We start from the raw sequence: 18,105 nt of genomic DNA on the forward strand, positions 1-18,105 counted from the left end.
CGCGACCCCCCCCCCCCCGGTCCCCCCGACTTCGCCCGCTCCATCAAGGCCTCCGCCAGGCCCGCGGCGGGGGGCGAGGCTCGGCCGGGGACAGGGAGGCCCGAGACACAAACGGAGCGGTGTTTAACCCTTAATCCCTTGTATTTAACCGATTCCTGCGCACACGGGGGTCGCTTCGGCCTGTCCCTTCCACTCTGGGGCGTCAGAGGTCCCACCAACCCAGCGCCCAAGGGAAGGAAGGTCCCTGGGTTCAGGCGGTTTCAGCCTCCAGTGACCCCATTTCTCCGCTCATTAACACCAAACAAGGCCAGAATAAAACTTTGTTGGTTTTGAGATCCTTCCTGCATGAAAAGCTGGTGGTTTGGGGGTCACCATTACGGGAGCACCGAGGTCGGACCCTCACCTGGCTGTACACTGGAAATAGCTATATTTATACATTAATACATGTATCACAGAGTCACAGAGTGGTTTGGGTTGGAAGGGACCTGAAAGATCATCCGGTTCCAACCCCCTGCCCTGGGCAGGGACACCTCCCACCAGACCAGGTTGCTCCAAGCCCCCTCCAACCTGGCCTTGAACCCCTCCAGGGATGGGGCAGCCACAGCTTCTCTGGGCAGCCTGTTCCAGCGTCTCGCTACCCTCGTAATAATTAATTTGTTCCCAATGTCTAATCTAAATCTCCTCTCTTTCAGTTTGAAGCCATCACCCCTTGTCCTATCACTACACGCCCTTGTAAAAAGCCCCTCTCCAGCTTTCTTGTAGGCCCCCTTCTGTAAAGTCTCCCCGCAGCCTTCTCTTCTCCAGGCTGAAGAACCCCAACCCTCTCAGCCTGTCCTCACAGCAGAGGGGCTCCAGCCCTCTGAGCATCCTCGTGGCCTCCTCTGGACTCACTCAAACAGGTCCATGTCCTTCTAACGTTGGAGCTGGATGCAGTGCTCCAGGTGAGGTCTCACCAGAGCAGAGCAGAGGGGCAGAATCCGTCCCCCTGGCCCTGCTGGCCACGCTGTTTTCAATGCAGCCCAGGATGTGGTTGGCTTTCTGGGCTGCCAGCGCACATCGCCAGGTCATGTTGAGCTTCTCACCCACCACCATCCCCAAGTCCCTCTCCTCAGGGCTGCTCTCCAGCCATTCTCTGCCCAACCTGTGTTTGTGCTTGGAAATAGACATACGTAATACATATATACACACCTCGCAAGAGGAAATCTGAAGTTTCAGGGGTGCAAATAGAAGGCTTAAGGTGATTTAGCTAAACTCAGGCAAGAAATCAGTGACGTGAGCACCAGCACCTGCAGTTTGGTCGCTCGAACCTCCGAATTCTGTCCTCCTAGAGTGCAGGGGTGCTCTGCTGCTGTATGGCCTCCAGCTGTGGGACCCGGACCTCCCTCTGCTGCGGCTTTGCTAGGAGACAGTCCCTCTACACACATTCCATACGCTCCTTTATGTGCCACGTGTGACATCACCGCCTCGGTTCTACTTTTAAATGGCAGATTTAGAAAACCAGGCTTTCCAACTGTAGGCTTCTCAAATTTATTATATTTGATCAATTACTTAACTGGCTGGATGGAACACAACCCTGCACGGGATGAGGTTATGGCATTTGTGCCTTTTTTTGGCCATTTCCATTCCCCTATCATACTAAATTCCTTACATTTGCTGTCGTACAGCACCTAAGTTTGCTTTTTGCCACTACTCAGAACTAAGATGAGAGATCATTTACTGTTCTGAGAAACTATGCCAACTGGGTAAGCCATGATTATTTTTGAAAAAAAGTGCAGATTTAGTACTATGGTGACTCATAACAATGAGCATAACTTGGCAAAAAAAGGTTATGAAAGTATTTTAAGCTGCATTTTATCACAGGCAAATATATATAATAACTTTAAATAGCTGTGTCTGTACTTTAACTTACAGCACCCAGACACTTCTAGGCTGGCTCTTGGGTATTACACCAAAGCAAGATTTTAACCTTTTCTCTCAAAAGAATCTGCAGCAATGAAATAAGGCCCTTTTAAAATATAAAAATCCCCAAAGCAGCTGTTATTCTTTAGGGCCCTTAAAAACATCTTCAGTGTCCCTTTCCTCTTGAGAACAGGTTTATGACTCCGGTGATAAAGCAATTGGCAGCAATTACAAAGCACTTCACGATTAAAGAATCCGCTCATGGGCCAACTTCATTTTATATCATAGACACCAAGTTAGTTTGTATTACTTTATATTCCCAGTTGTCAAAAGTATTTAGGTTTAAATGAGTTGATATTATTATCTTAGTTTATTTTTTAAAATTACTTATGATTTATTATTATATCAGTTTATGTTTTTAGCTACCAAAAGAAAAAAAAAAAAGGTGATGAGGTTTTTTGTAACTTCCCAAACCCTCATAAACTCCAAACATGAACCAATTCCAGCTGCGTGTTTCGGGGCCACTGCAGGCGAGTTGGAGGCCAGTGGCCCTGAACGAGCCACACGCTGCTGGAGGGATGAACGGGACAGGAGTGCGCACACTCACCCTGTGCCAGGATGAACCCCACAGCTCTGCCCACCCACTGTATGGAGCTATGGAGTGATTAATTGGGAAAATTAATTAGTTAATGGTCCTACTGCACTTCGAAAACAGGAAATTGCTAAGTAAAAGCTATGTATCTTTCTGGGTTTTTTTTTCAGGCTATATCACTAAGTAATTGCCAGCACCATGGCACAGATAGGTAAGGGAATAGTGTTTAATGTATGGAGAAAAGCTTATGTTTGATGGCTGATAAACCTAATTTAATGTCAGGCAGGGAGAACTAGATTTTCTTGGAATCGTGCCTTTGCCTCTTTGCGCATTTTCGGGGAGGCGGATGTAAATCTGTGCCATCGTGATGTCACCGGGCCGCTGTGAACGGCCACTGGCTGGCCAGGGACGTGAGCACAGGGCTGGCAGCAACATATTTTTCAACCTGCTGAAAAGTGGCAGGAGAGGGAATGAAGGAGAAGGACATCTGTACGATGACATCCTGGGGCCACTGAGGTCTGCTGGGACTTTCGCTTCTGAGCTGAGTAAAGCCGGGATTTCACCCAGAGAACTTTGTTTGTTTTGGAAATGAGGATTTTAAAGGTAACCTCAGAGGCCAGGTCTCCTCTGCCAATGTGATGTACAAGAAACGCTCTCTAAAGCCTGGATTCCTGCTGCCTCCTCCTGCTTTGGCCCTAATTCAAGAAAGCACTTAACATACACATAAATACATTTCTAGTCAGCAAAGCTTTTGAGCAAACACCTAGTTTAAAGATTCGCTTATCTCTAATTCATTGGTTAAGGAGTAAGGTAGTATTCAATAGGAATAAAAAGTGGGATAATCTGGCTGTAAATCCTTATCACTTATATCATTTATAACCAGAGCTTAGTCATCTTTTGACCAGTGACGCACAGCACTGATTTCTTGCTGAATAAAATTTTAGAAGCACAGCCAATTTTTCACGGAGGCTTGGAACTGTGCCCTTTATCGTATTTTATGAATGCAAAGCTCAAGGTCCATAGCATGCAGTGGATAACTTAATGCAAGGTCGTGTTTTGCTAGAATAACAGCACCTAAATCCTCAACCGCGAAGATGGGGCCCAGCCCTACTTTCAGATTTTATCAAATTTCATAGGGATTTCGATGCGCAGAACGAGTTCAAACTGTGATAGCAATAAAGGCACTTGCAAAATGCTGGAGATTACCAAGCCTGAAACTGTAAAGGTCAGATCCTGATCTACACTTCCCCAATTCTCACGTGTATTTTAGATCTGAGATATCCTGCGCATTGAGCTCTCTGCTCTGCAGTTCAGCGAGGTGGAAGAAAATCGTCTTTACCTTTGGAAAATTCCATTGCAGGACTACGCTTTCCTTCAAAACTCTAGAATTTCATGTCATGAATGATGAATATTCTGTCTCAAAGGAAATCATCCTTTATAACAGCCTTCCAGTACCTGAAGGGGGCCTACAGGAGAGACGGGGAGGCACTCTTTATCAGGGAGGGGAGTGATAGGATGAGGGGTAATGGTTTCAAACTGAAAGAGGGAAGATTTAGATTAAATACTAGAAAGAAATTCTTTACAGTGAGGGTGGTGAGACCCTGGCCCAGGTTGCCCAGAGAAGCTGTGGCTGCCCCATCCCTGGAGGGGTTCAAGGCCAGGTTGGAGGGGGCTTGGAGCAACCTGGTGTGGTGGGAGGTGTCCCTGCCCAGGGCAGGGGGGTTGGAACTGGATGATCTTTAAGGTCCCTTCCAACCTGAACCATTCTATGATTCTACGATTCTATCATCTAAGAAAAAAAAAAAAAATCACTATGGCCTTACTTTTAAGTGTATGCTTCTGAGACAACATGGGGGAGAAGGGGAACAGCACGTTCCACATTAACTGGGCATTCACTTTTGCACGCACACACACACAAAAAGAGAAACGCAACCATAAGAAATTTTCCTTTCCAGCCTGCCAGGGTGAAGGCAGCAGACTGCACGCACGACTGTCAGAACACTGTAAGCTCTTCCTCTCATCACCCGGCACCTTGCGTTGAGCTCACGGCCAGATTTCAGAAGGAATTCCTACTGTCCCTGCCTGTTGTTTCCATTTAGTAGCCAGAGAAGGATAATGGGATCTTACCGAGCAAAAGTACTGAGAACTACTTGGATGTGCAAATTTCTCTTAAAGGGAGTGGAAGGAGAGAAGCCCGCTGAGGTCAGAGCTTTTATAGCTCCTGCCACCTTTTATGTAGTTTCACTCTTAAATGTGAAGAGACTTGTTAAGTTTATTTACTGCCTGAACCTAGAAGTGAAGAATGCTTTCATTCATCCAAAAAGGTCTCTCTGAAGACAGAATACAATTCACTTTTTTCTTCTGCCATTAGTGCTCAGAATGAAAAAAAAATCAAAACAATCAAAACCATGAGATTAGTCAGAATTAGCTCTTTTCCTGTACTGATGCTCAAGCTCTGGTCTGTATGAAATAATTCCTTGACCTTTGGCGAGAGAGGAAAAAGTTAAAAAGCGCAAAATAAGCTATAAAAACGACCATTAAAACATTTCCTCAGGAAATCTATTTAAATGCTGATGTCATCTTCTGCAGTAACTACTTCAATCTGAAATGGCTTCTTCAAGTGTGGGAAAACAGAAAGGCACTGTCAGAATCCCCAGGAGAGGAAGGTTTGCCGACGCGGTGACGGACACACCGTGAGACATGTTGAAAGGGTAACTCATGTGCAAGGTCCCACCTGAAAGGTTCATCTGCTCCAAGATGAAGAAGCAATCTGAGGAAAGAGGTGTCTCCCTACTCCGTAATTTGAGTGCAGCTTCTGGGATATTCAGCTAACTCTGCTCCACTGTCCCATTTTGGAGAAGCCCACGTAAGCACAGAATTTAAATGGAGGTTTAATAGTCCAACAGGTGAGAGCTGCAGGAAATCCACTTGGTATCATGTTCTTTACTTGGAGTAAAGAACAGATTTCTAATTCAAGACAGAGAGCGGTGAATGTCAGTTTATTGGGAAGCCAAGGGAAACAGAAGATGTGGCCTCATAAATCTGGTTATACTTCCAAAAATACACTGCAGGAACATTAGATGCTACTGGGAACACACATAGTAGAGCTAAGTGCTCAGCAAAGCATGCTAACCTAATTTCATCGTTACATGAAAGAAGAAAATCCTGACTCATATTTTATGAAAATTGTTATGGTGAATCAGCAAATTGCTTCTGTTTATCTCCTCCAACGTCAGCACCCTGAAGTCTGGAGCAACTTGAACTAATCTCAGGGCACTTGTAAATAGGATATATTCAGACCAGCTGAAGCTGGGCTAAATGGAAACAAGCACTAATTCGTCATTGGGAGTCTCAGAAAAATGCTGTTTCCTGACTGTCCTGTCAGAAGGAACGAGAAGCTCTGCGTGTGCCTTTCACCTCTGACTCCTTTATCAGATGTCAAATAAAAATGTTTACACTTAAGAAATTTGTAGCCATTATAAGAAGATCTCCTTGTAAGGCTGCTGTATATATATATCTATATATCTATATATCTATATAGATATATATCTATGCTGCCTTACACGTATCCCTGTGGTGGTAGGGAAGAAAATAAAACTGCACAGAAATGTATAACCTGGTCTGGCTTGTTTAGCTGCTAATCCAATCTTCTCTCCCAGTAAAGCTCAAATAATTTGATTGTGTACGTAGGGCATTCTGGAGCACCTGAGGGACGAGAATGAAATCCTGCCTAAATACTGTAGATGAGCAGAGAAGCTACTGAGATGCTTTCCTGCATCAGCACTAAAACTACGTAATGAAATTTCTGCTGGCCACCCTCAAACCCAGGTGATCTCCTACTGTAGGGCTTTTCCAGCCATCCTGGAGCCCTTGAAGGACCACAGGAAGCACAGCAGCACCACGTCACACCTAGCTGCACATCTTGCTGTAGATTTCTTGGGTGCTCCACTCGTCTGGTGCTGTTGCAACAGCATTTACTGGCTGTAAATTCACACTATGGGTCAGTCTCTTCTCCCAAGGTAACAAGCGTTAAGACAAGAGGAAATGGCCTCAGGTTTCACCCCGAGGTTTCAGGCGAAGGGTACCTGTGTGAAGAGGCAGCAGCAAAGCAGGCAGGGACTACAGGAAGGGATACCAAGAAATTCTGGGCCCCCCAGTTCATGAAGGACAGGGAACTACTGGAGAGAGTCCAGCGGAGGCCACAGAGATGATCAAGGGTATGGAGCACCTCTCTGATGAGGAAAGGCTGAGAGACCTGAGGCCTACTGGAGAGAGTCCAGCGGAGGCCACAGAGATGATCAAGGGTATGGAGCATCTCTCCGATGAGGAAAGGCTGAGAGACCTGGGCCTGTTCAGCCTGGAGAAGAGACGACTGAGAGGGGATCTCATCAATGCTGAGCAATATCTAAAGGGCAGGTGTCAAGAGGATGGGGCCAGACCCCTTTCAGTGGTGGCCGGTGACAGGACAAGGGGCAACAGGCACAAGTTGAAACACAGGAAGTTCTGTCTGAACATGAGGAGGAACTTCTTTACCTTGAGGGTGACGGAGCAGTGGAGTCTGCTTTTCTGGAGGTATTCAAAACCTGCCTGGATGGGTTCCTGTCCAGCCTGCTCTGGGTGACCCTGCTTTGGCAGGAGGTTGGACTAGATGATCTCCAGAGGTCCCTTCCAACCTTTGCAATTCTGTGTAATGGTAAGGAAGGAAGCATTTGCTGATGTAGAAGATGGCTTGGAGCAAGATCTGCTCCTGAGCAATCCACATCCTAACTTGCTGCCTTGTAGGGAAAGGGGAAAAAAACGAGTTGGCACAGCCCTTCCCAGCTTTCCCCGCAGGCAGCACAGGAGGCTGGGGGCTGTGCCCTGTCCCCAGCCCTACACGCAGAGGAGGTGGGTGACGATGGCACCCCTGCCCGAGAGGCTGCGGGGTGATGGAGCCGGTGGTGGACAGGAGATGATGGGTACCCAGCTGGGCTGCACGCAGGGGCTGCAGGGCTCAGCTGCCGCCTGGGTGCGTGACGCCAGCAGCGCATGAGTCACCCGGCGAAAGGCAGGAACAACATTAGTAGTTTCCACATTTACAAAGGGGGAAAAAAAGCTTTAGATCAGATTTCATGGTATTTTTAACAGAGAGATGGCTTGGCAAAGCGGCAAGGCTCTTTGGTAGATTTCATGGGCTGCAAAGAATCGTTTCATGAGCTTTTTATGAAAGGAGCTATATTGGAGCTTGATATTATTATTTACTATGTTGTGCAACACTGTAGCAATCAAAAAGAATGACAAATACACAGCAAAAGCAACTCCTTTAGAAAAGAAACCATTCTGACAAATACTGTACAGACAGTAAAGATCTGTTTTGATCATCCTTGGGAAAATATCTTTTAAATACTCAGTAAAGCACAGGCATAACTCTCTCTTAATCCCCAGAGCAAGAGAGCGGTCAGGTAGGCTTCTTGGTGGTATCCCGTGACAGCATCCTGACTGGAGAGCTGTGGGCTTCCCCCCAGCATCAGAGCTGGTGTGCCAGCTGTGGTGGGACTCCCTGCAGGACACGGAAACTGCCAGCTCAGCCCAAAATCTGGGAGAAGGATCACACACGCTGTGACCCACTGCTCTGCTGGAGAAGCTGGAAGAGAAGAAGGTGAGGGTCTTCTAGGCCTCCTGCTTCCCATTGGCTTTTTTCCCCGTTGCAGATGATAAGGAAATGAAAGAAAGGGTCTTCTCCTCTTCCTCCCTGCACAGATACAAAAACCTTCTCCTTATGAGCCACATATGTCCTCATTGAACTTGACAAGATCAGGGAACTCAGGAGACCTCTTGCACTGGGACCAGCCCCTATATATCCTCTTGGAGAGCTACCTCTTGGAGAGTTTGGTTCTTTTAAGATTGGCACCAGGATAAAAGGGCAGCAAACACCAACTCACGTGCCAAAGTGGCAGGGGACACCCAGAGCTATCTCCAGCTCAACGGGGCACGTCGAGCTGCAGGATGGGGCAGCTGTAGCACGAGTCAGTCTATGCCTTTTTCTTCCCTCGCTCTCTCTGGTCTTTTCCCAAACCATGAGATGTCTAAGCAAGGTTCCCTGCTCACCAAGGCCTCCAAATTTGAAACTAATATATCACACTGTGCAGAAAGGAGATGCCTGTTACGCTTGCAGGCTACTTTCACAGCTCTTCTCTTACAGGTTGCAACCTGTTGCAGCGAAGATAGCAGAACTTCATTCATTGCTGCCCTTTTATCCTGGTGCCAATCTTAAAAGAACCAAACTCTCCAAGAGGTAGCTCTCCAAGAGGATATATAGGGGCTGGTCCCAGTGCAAGAGGTCTCCTGAGTTCCCTGATCTTGTCAAGTTCAATGAGGACATATGTGGCTCATAAGGAGAAGGTTTTTGTATCTGTGCAGGAAAGAAGCCAACCATCAAAATTTAGAGAGCTTGAGAGGGGAAAAAAAGTCCAGATGCTCTATCCTTCCACTATAGGAATTCCTATATGATTTCTGAGACTGATCACACAGCAATTGCTTTATGGAGAGCTGGTTAGTTGGTTTAGGATGTTCTTATTTTTCTTTATCTGTAAAGATTCATCCTTTTCATCAGTGCCCACCACTGGCTGGCTGCACATAACAGAAATCTGCAGCTTCCTTTAATAAGCTGAAAGATCCTATCAAGAGGCTACGACAGAGCTCTGGGATCAGTAGAAAAACGCTTAACTGACTGTTAAGCAATAGCGCTCATTTCTGATGGAAAAAGCTAACCATAGTGATGAAGCTCTTACAGAATCACAGAATGATATGGGGTTGGAAGGGACCTCTGGAGATCATCTAGTCCAACCCCCTGCCAAAGCAGGTCCACCCAGAGCAGGTCCCACAGGAATGTGTCCAGGTGGGGTTTGAATGTCTCCAGAGATGGAGACTCCACCACCTCCCTGGGCAGCTTCTTCCAGGGCTCTGCCACCCTCAAAGTGAAGAAGTCCCTCCTCATGTTTGGATGGAACTTCCTATGTTCAAGTTTATGCCTGTTGGCTCTTTTCCTGTCCCTGGGCACCACTGGAAAAAAAAAAAAATGGCCCCTTCCTCTTGACACCCACCCTTTAAGTATTTATTAGTGAGGAAATTTAGGAGGTGCTGGCACAAGCCAGGTTGACCTAGGCTGTTTCATTAAGCAGAGGTTGTGTGAAGCATCGTTGATCAGTCAGAACCGTGATACCACCATGTGCCCCAAGCAGTTCCTGAGCAATATATTGTGTTCTGGTGGTTGCAACGAGCTTATTTGTTCATTTGTTCTTATATTGCTTTCAACTCCATGTTTTCAGATACTCTTGTGGAAAAACAAACTCCTTTGGAGGAAAATCACTTTCAGCAAAGGAGCTGAAGGTAGACGATGCGAGTTGCATCTTGTGAAATACCTGTTTGACTTCTCAAAATAGCAGCTTTAGTAGCTTGGAGAGTCCCAACAATCCCCTGGAGATCTAGAGGCACAATTGTAACACAAGCTTTCCAATAACACAACACCACCATCCTTGGGCCACTCAGAAATGGTGTGATAGTGTTTTCTCAGTTACACTTGCTCGTTGAGAGCTTGCACCGGAGGGCACCTACCTTGTTAGATCCTGTTCTTGCATCTACCTTGCCAGCCACAGCCAGGTAACATCTCTCTGCTGTTCACCAGAGGGGGGAAAGCCCTCATCTACTGCAAACATTTTTTACCTTTTGGTAGAGCCTTCCAGCTAGAAACCAGGTGACCACCAGGAAATGATTCATAGAAAGCTGAAGCCCTTGGAGTAGTGTTTAGGAAGCACTTGAAATTAAACTTTTTAAAGCTGTTCTTCAAAAACTAGTAGTAAACACCATCTGGTGCATAACTTTATATATAAAAATAAATTTGTTTTTTGTTAACACTCAGTATTGCTTTTCACCTGTAGAGCAGGCAAACATACAAGAGAATCCAAAAGAGTCCAACTAAATGGTGCTGTGTTTATCATAAATCTGCAAAATGAGGGCTTGGGATTTCTGGCTTTCCTATGGTTGGAAATCTCTAGCGTTGTTTGAAACCACTCAGCATTTGATTATGCAGGAAGGAACCACTCATATTAACACCAGTCGCGTCGACATTGTCCAAGTACACTTTGTTTTTTTCATGGAGGCATCTTCTTCCATAAGGGGGCTGAAAACAGAAAGGCTGATGAAAGCAAGGATCAAAAGCTTATGTGAGCTGGATTGTGATGGTTTGTTCTTTCCATTACCGTGACATCAAGGCCGCCTCGAGGATGAGAGGGGCACTGATCACAGCTCTGATTAGAGGTCTCTCCCCATGGTTACAAACCAGATTCATCACTGGGTGAGTACAAGACAAATAAACTGTGAATGGTGCTCTCCATCCCAAGTGATGAGATTCACTGAGCATGGGATGGAGAGGCGTCTTATCAAGCATGGGTCAATGTGGAGCAGATATGGACTGACCCCTGGATGCACAGACAGGTCCTGGAACACACCTGGCTTGCACATAGGGTGACTCCACTGATGTGACCTACTGCTCATCCTGCTGCTGCCCGGTGTCCAAGGAAGCAGTGATGCTGTGCAGAAGAGGAAAGGCTGTGCCCTTCCACAAAGAACAAAATGCAAAAGTGTTATGTGAGAAAACCCAACCCATACAGGGCTTCTACCAGTCTCAACAGGAGCTTATGGACCTGGGTGCGAAGACAGCACTGATGGAGATTCCTGAGGATTTGCAGTCACTAGGAGCTGAGGAGATGACTACAAATAACTACCTCTGAAAAGCCAGCCCTGAAGGACTTTTAAGCCTTCTCCCAGTCTACCCTCTGCTCCGTCAATCATATTTCTGCAGCAAATTAATGGCGTTTTTTAAGGCAACCAGTTTTAGCTGTTTTAAAATTTTAGAAATATATACATTTATTTCTTTTTCCCTCTGAGCAAATAATTACAGATTAAAAATTACTAAAGCTTCAAAAAACTGTGGCTAATTTAGTCAGCCTAGCTTTACAGTGTCATTCACCTTGCAGAGAAAACAGCTAGTTGGGAAAACATAATTTCAGCTGTGAAAAAAGGGGAAAAACTTACAAGTGTTGCATATGATTATTTCTTAAAAGTCACTCAAAATAAAATGCAAAAATGTAAAGCAAGGGAATAAAAATATCTTTTTCATTTGCAAAATTATGCTATTCCAGATAAAAGCTTTTGTGTCCTGCAGTCTCCATGAGCTTTGGGGGGTCTTTGTCTTCCTTCAAGGCAATGGCTGAATGTAACCACAACTACACAACCTGTTAAGCTGGTGGGGGCATTCCTGGGTATTTTATTGATTTATTATTGAAAGGAGTATTCATTTCTTTTTTAAAATAAATAATTTTATATTATTTATTTCTATGCAGGTTCTTTCGGCTGCCTATCTCCTCTAGTCTTTTCCCAGAAGAAAAATCACTTCCCTGACACATTAACTGAGTTTAATTTTCGACTTAAATCTGTCCCAGGCTTCTCATTTGTTCAGTGGTTGGCAGAGTATTTTCAAAGCCTAAATATTAATCTATTCAAGAAAAGAAATGAAGCATTTTGGGGGAAAAAAACCCTGACCTTCAGATCTTTTTCAGAACTAGCAGTCTGTTTTCTTCAATCTGTTTTTTATTTGAGTGAAACTCCATGTCCGTGTTTTAAATTGACTATCAACATCCCATTACAGAACATGACCATTATAGCTCAGTAGATGGTTGTGCCAGTCTCACTGGCAGAGATAAGCTGGAAATGAAGCTTATTCAGTAAATTCATGGTAATAGGGCAGGGGGAAAATTTATTAAACAAAAAGTCACCCCAGTGATGTAGGGTCCTTTGGTTTTCACTGTATTGTTGACTTTCAGAAAGATCTAGCTTAGATTTACACCAATTCTTCTGAAAACTACACAGTGTGGGAGCATGAAAAATCTTGATTTCAATCATCATGCAAGAACACAGACCACACATGCTGCACGTAATCATGGCTTATTTTATTATACCCTCGACGTGACCCACAAGCAAGGTCCTGTAGCTGGAACGAGCTGTGGACTGAGCTCTGGGGAACAGCAAGCGGCTCCTGCCACAAAAATACAGTTTGGTTGTGTGTGAATCAAAATGTGAAGGTCTTTGCAGTGTGTGCCACATGTAAGAAAAGCTATTTGTTTTCACCAGGTGTGTCAAGAGCTCTCCGGTCTGCTAGAAGAACTACTAAATAGCAATCCAGGGATTTGGGGGGTTATTTGTTTGTTTAGCGTTGATGCTACATGCTCCAGGTTCTTCGGATTAAATTTATGAAGCTTGCTATTAAATTAATACCAGCTGTGACAAAATAAAACTCTGCTGCAGGATCAATTTGACTCATTAGGCACAGAAAGTTCTCCTGTTCCCAAATTTGGCTGCTTTTTTCAGTTTTCTTTGCTTCAGCTGGTGCAAAAAAGGCCAAGACAGAATGACAAAAGACCTCTATGCACACCACTGCCTACAGTTCTTCTCCTCTTGAGCATCACCTGGAACAGCTCAGTTGGCCGGGACGTACAATGTTGCCTCCTCTCTGAGTTCCAGGTTGGCTCTTCCTCATCAGAAGATTCTTTATATTTATATATTTATCAATATTTCAAAAACTCCTCTTAGTCATATTTCATGTTCTTAAAACATGGTAGACTTTCTTGTTGAGTTTTGGAAATACATATGAGTATATATTTCTTAAAATATAAAAATGAGAGAAAACCATCTTTTTTTAGAGCCTGAGGTGTTGGACTCTCGACAGAAAATTTCACAATTTCCAATATTTGCTCTAAATGAGAACAATTTTGGGTGAATTTTCTGGGGAACAGAAACTCTTAGTTTTACCCACTTTCAGTAGCAACTTTTAAGCCAAAATATTACAGAAGTATCTCTGCAGAAGAAGAATCAGTAATAATGTTTCAGTACTGAACAGGGTGACACTCACATAAGGTCGCCATCACTGCCAACCCCGTTGTCTCCTTTTGTTGCCTTATGCTAATAGGGATTGCATTGAATCATGGAAAAGCTTATTTGGTGATTTATGCTCACAGAGTACGTGGTGCGAAAAATTGCCTGAATTAACAAGCCTTTTTACATCCCCAAGTACGTGGCCCCTTATAGTCAGAACATCCGCATTCACCCAAGCATAGAAAGTGGGTAGAACTATATTTTGCCATCGTCTCTCCACACTGAACCAGGACTAATTGCACTTTGTCGTTAACTCTTTGAACTTAACTCGCTGCAGTTGCCAACCGTTTGCGATGGAAACCTGCTGTGTCCCCGGCGTTCTGGGCCATGGGTAATTCATGCTGGTGGAGAGCCCATCTGCTGGAATGAATATTGCTGCAACTGGAAGAGGGGAGCAGGCACCGGGCAAGGTGTCCACGTCCCTGTGCCAGGGTTCCTCCATCAGCCAGGAGCCAGGAGGCCAAGCTGCCTGGCTCGCCCCACGGCTAACATCACTCAGCCTCCTCTAGCCAACCGCTTCTGCTTCAGTGACGTACCAATGCCTTGGCCAGCCAATACTCCTCATTCCCCTAATGTCTTTTATCACTTTAATTTCTTTCTGCTATATGTAGACTTAAAATATAACGTGAGTCAAATCCTTGTACCGCTTTTATTTGGCATCTGGTAAGAAAATTGCATTTTAATTACATCGGTGTTCTCCACGGCATTACCTTTAAAGTTCTCGGTAGTGTTTGTATCATACCTAGACTTACTTCTCCTAGCGTTCTATCCCCTGAATTTCTTCTTAACATTTACCTTCTTCTGCGCATCACGCGTGACTGACATTAGGAATGACTAAGGGTGCAGATCAATTATTGTGATTAAAATTGATCCTCACCGCAGCGCGCTCCTGGCGTCACAGTTCCCAACCCAATGCACAGGAGCTCATTTGGCTCGGTCTCACAACCGTTACCCACAGTGAGCACTTCATTGAGTGGAGCAGAATTATTGCTACGTCGAAATTACGGTACTACATCATCGGGAGAATAAAAAGCAAGCTGTGTTTAGGTACTTTATACCTAGAGGTGAAGCTGTATTTGGCTCTGAAAACATTTTAGAAATGAGCCATTTTATAGCAAGAGCCAACGGGACCTCAGGTATCATGAAAATAAAATGTACCTTTGTTTCCTCGTGCAAAACGTGAAGAGCAAGACCTGTTTCTGGGGCTTAGCTGAAAGGCATCACACAAATGTTGACCGTTTGGAACACGCTGCATCAATGAGCTCATCATGAACAACTAACCTGTGATAACTACTACCCGGGTCTGTGTCTGCATGTTAAAGCACATACCAAAGGGACAAAAAAGAGATAGCAAAGGGACATGGTGAAGGAAGGAAAAAAGCAAGAGAAAGATCAAGCTGAAATACCACGGATGGAGAAGGAGAATCTTGTTTGTGTAATGAATGTTTTAAATCTCACTGCCTCATTCCAGTCCTAAAAGCCACCACTACCTGCAAGTGTATGCATAAAAATGGCAAATCCATATACCTCCATCCTGTCTGGAAATTGAATTCGGCTGTAGTTCTTCACCACTTTTATTTAATTATTCTGATTTTTTTTCCCCCATATTTTCAGTTCACTTCTTTTCTAGCTCATCCTCTTGTGTAGCTTAGTTTGTTAGTTATATTTTTTCAAAGTGCTATGGAGGGAGCAACATATAATACACAACTTAATAAAACTTTAGGGAAAATAAATGTTTGCTGCATCAAAGATGAGATGGAGATTGTGTAGGAGGGAAAGGGAAGGGAGGAAGCAGGAGGTAGATTTAAATTGTTTCTTTTGGAAGAGGTTTGAGAATTGATAGTAGGTAACTCAGAGCACTAAGTGGCTGAGGTTCTAAAATGGACATATCAAGAATCCAAATGCAAAAAGCAGGAGGAAAGCATTCAGCAACAGTGGCTGTGGAGGGTGATTTCAGCCAAATGAGAAGTAAGCAGTCAGTACCAGAAATCTATGATTTATTTGAAGTAAAGTAAACCAATTTGTTTAAAATTGTATTGGCTGGAAGTAGCCCACAACGGCATCTTCATCTTTCAAAAACACAGAATACAGCGAACTCTTCCTCATTTTACAGAGGCAGAAGGTCTGTACCGATAGTTCAGAGATTAGTCAACAGCTTTATTCATTTCAAAGCAGAGGTCATTCGGATGCCAAATAAGTGACTCAAATGTCAGAATTATCACTCTTCCTTTTTCGTAGATGAGACAGGCTGAAGGGTCTTAGCATGGAGTTACTGTTGAGTGGTGTCTCATCCTGCCCCCAAAATAAAGCTTCTGGCCAGCGGAGGAGTCACTAAAATGGAGCTGAACTGGAAAAGCTCAAAGTCAACGCAGCTGGGCAGCACGAGGCATTTATATTGTTGTAAAACTTGCCAAAGTGGGCCCATTTCCCTCCCACACACGTGACAGCATCACAGCTCTCCAGGCAGCAGTGGGGAGAGGTCTCCCAAGGAGGGTCCCCCACTGCCTTCCACATACTGTGCTCTCAGGGTCCGGCTCTCCTCGTATTCCTGGCATCAGGGACACTGCCAAGAGGATGGAAGAGAAGCTGTGAGTCTTCTTGCAGCAGTCTGTGGTGTGAGCTGGCTGTGCCGAGGGAGTAAAGTGAATCAAAGTGATAACACAACTGCAAGAGTTTGCATTCACTGGACCTCTCAAGGAAGACTGGGCATTTAAGACGTACTTCCTTCTTCCAGTTCTCTTCCAACCTTTTAATCTGGAAAAGCAACACCACGCTGCTATCTTTCTAAGAGAAAGAGTCCTTACTGTCTTCTAAGCACTGGGCTTTTACTTGGATCTCCAATTAATTAAAAAAAATAAAAAAATCTTAAATGGTTATGAAGCAAATTCTCAACTCTAGCTTTCCTGCAAACACTCCAACCGCAGTGGCAGGGATGGAACGACCTTTGGTGGACAGCACTGCAAGGAGAAAGAGAAGTCACCCTGTCTTTTTGCTGAGGGGAAATGTCTCCATCAGAACTGACTGAAATCTGATGGGGTTCCCTCCGTGGGATGGGGGAGCTGAGGTGGGAAGAACTTTCCCCATCTTTGTAGGCAATGAAGAGTTGTGCTCCTCTCACATCACTCCCTGCACTTATACCCTAAAAGCGTAGAACCAAAATGGTTCAAACTCTGACTCTTCCATGATTTCATCACCTCCTGCAGGAATGTCCAGGTGCAATGGAGACCAGAATGATCCCCATGCTCCTGGCAATGGCACCGGACTGTGTATCTGCAGACTTCCCCAGGCTGCACGATCAGCATCTTAAGAAGTCTCAGTTGATATCATTTATCCTCAAATATCTATTCCCTTCTCCATGAAATAGTAAATTTCAAATGAAAGCCTGCTGAGAGTATGCAATTTATATATTTTAATGTACTTTCAGTATGTTATTGTAATGAAAATGTTTGCAAATACATAAAATAGATGTTTCACTGCAGTCTTTACTAGCATCTTGGTATATCTCTGCACCCACAGTAGACAAAATATTTCACTTAGGTTGCTGAAGACAAATGCTGGGTATTGTGCTTCTTCCAAATTTCTTTGCATTTTTTTAAGTCATGAAAATTCAGTGTTGTATGCCATTAAAAAAAAAAACAAACAAACTATATTTTTCTAGTGATGCTGCTTGTCTCTTAATCACCGCAACACTGATAGGATTGGATAATAAACAGGTCAATAATCCTTAAAATCTTCTCTGCAGTTTAATCTTCTTAAAAGCGACAGGACTCTATGGAGAATAAGCTCCACCATCCGCAGACAAGATCAAAAATAACAGGCAGGTGAGAGAGTGGAGACCACCTGGAGCACTTTCCCTTTTGCAGTCCAATTCTGTACTCTGGCAGAACTATACTTAAAAGGACGTGGTGCTTGGGGTGAAATCCATCTCCCACCGAGTCCCCAGAAATCCTAGCACTTCGCACGCTGTACACTGACATCAGCCGACCAAGTAATTGCAAAGCAATAAAATCTATTTTGCTTGTGGCACAACCGCAACCACAATGTTGCCATGGCAATGAGCGAGCTTCATTGGCAATATTTCCTTTACAATCCTCCAGCCCTTTAAAGGTAGGTTTTCTTAAAAAAAAAAAGTTGAGTAAATGACAGTGTGAGTCAAAAACCTCAATAGGCTACTTTCTCTAGTTTTGAAAGTGGAAACAATAATTTGCAATTTCTCATGGATGCTACACCTGGTTAACCTTGTTCTTCAAAGTCTTCAACTGACCACTTCTCAACTTTGCAATGTTAAATTTCACCCAGTTTTTAAAGAGCATCCTCTCTGCTGGTGCTGTCATGGTGCTAACACAGTTTTCGATCTGCGAGGGTTTCATAGCGTGATTATTTCTTTCTAAATTTACTCTGGCTCTTCAGTAGGTGAAGTCAGCACCGAAGCCAGAGGCAAACAGGCTGATTTCATGGAGGTGTCCATAAAGTCCTCTCCTTGGTGCCCTTGTTCTTCCTTCTAATGGCTATACAGGACGTTAGACAAAGAATATGAAAGAGCATCCAAGTATCTCTGCTGCTGTGAAGGATGTAAGAGAAAAGGAAGGAAAGCAGTTGCCATGGGTTGGTTTGTAAATGTTCAGCTTTGCAGGAGGTTTGTGCTC

General features: G+C 44.4%; 1 protein-coding gene across 2 annotated transcripts in view; it reads right to left on the reverse strand.

Moving 5' to 3' along the window:
* FAM46D (family with sequence similarity 46 member D) overlaps positions 1-1,379 on the reverse strand; it is a 21,575-nt gene extending 20,196 nt beyond the window's left edge. Inside the window, exon 1 of one of the 2 annotated variants that reach the window (XM_014954874.1) lies at positions 1,287-1,379. The gene's annotated coding sequence lies outside the window, so the exon portion shown is untranslated. Of the gene's footprint in view, positions 1-1,188 lie in introns of both variants that reach the window. The other variant, XM_014954873.1, reaches the window with a different exon arrangement.
* Positions 1,380-18,105: the final 16,726 nt, after the last annotated feature.

This window comes from Calidris pugnax, unplaced genomic scaffold, assembly GCF_001431845.1.
Source record: "Calidris pugnax isolate Ruff unplaced genomic scaffold, ASM143184v1 scaffold38, whole genome shotgun sequence".
NCBI lineage: Eukaryota > Metazoa > Chordata > Aves > Charadriiformes > Scolopacidae > Calidris > Calidris pugnax.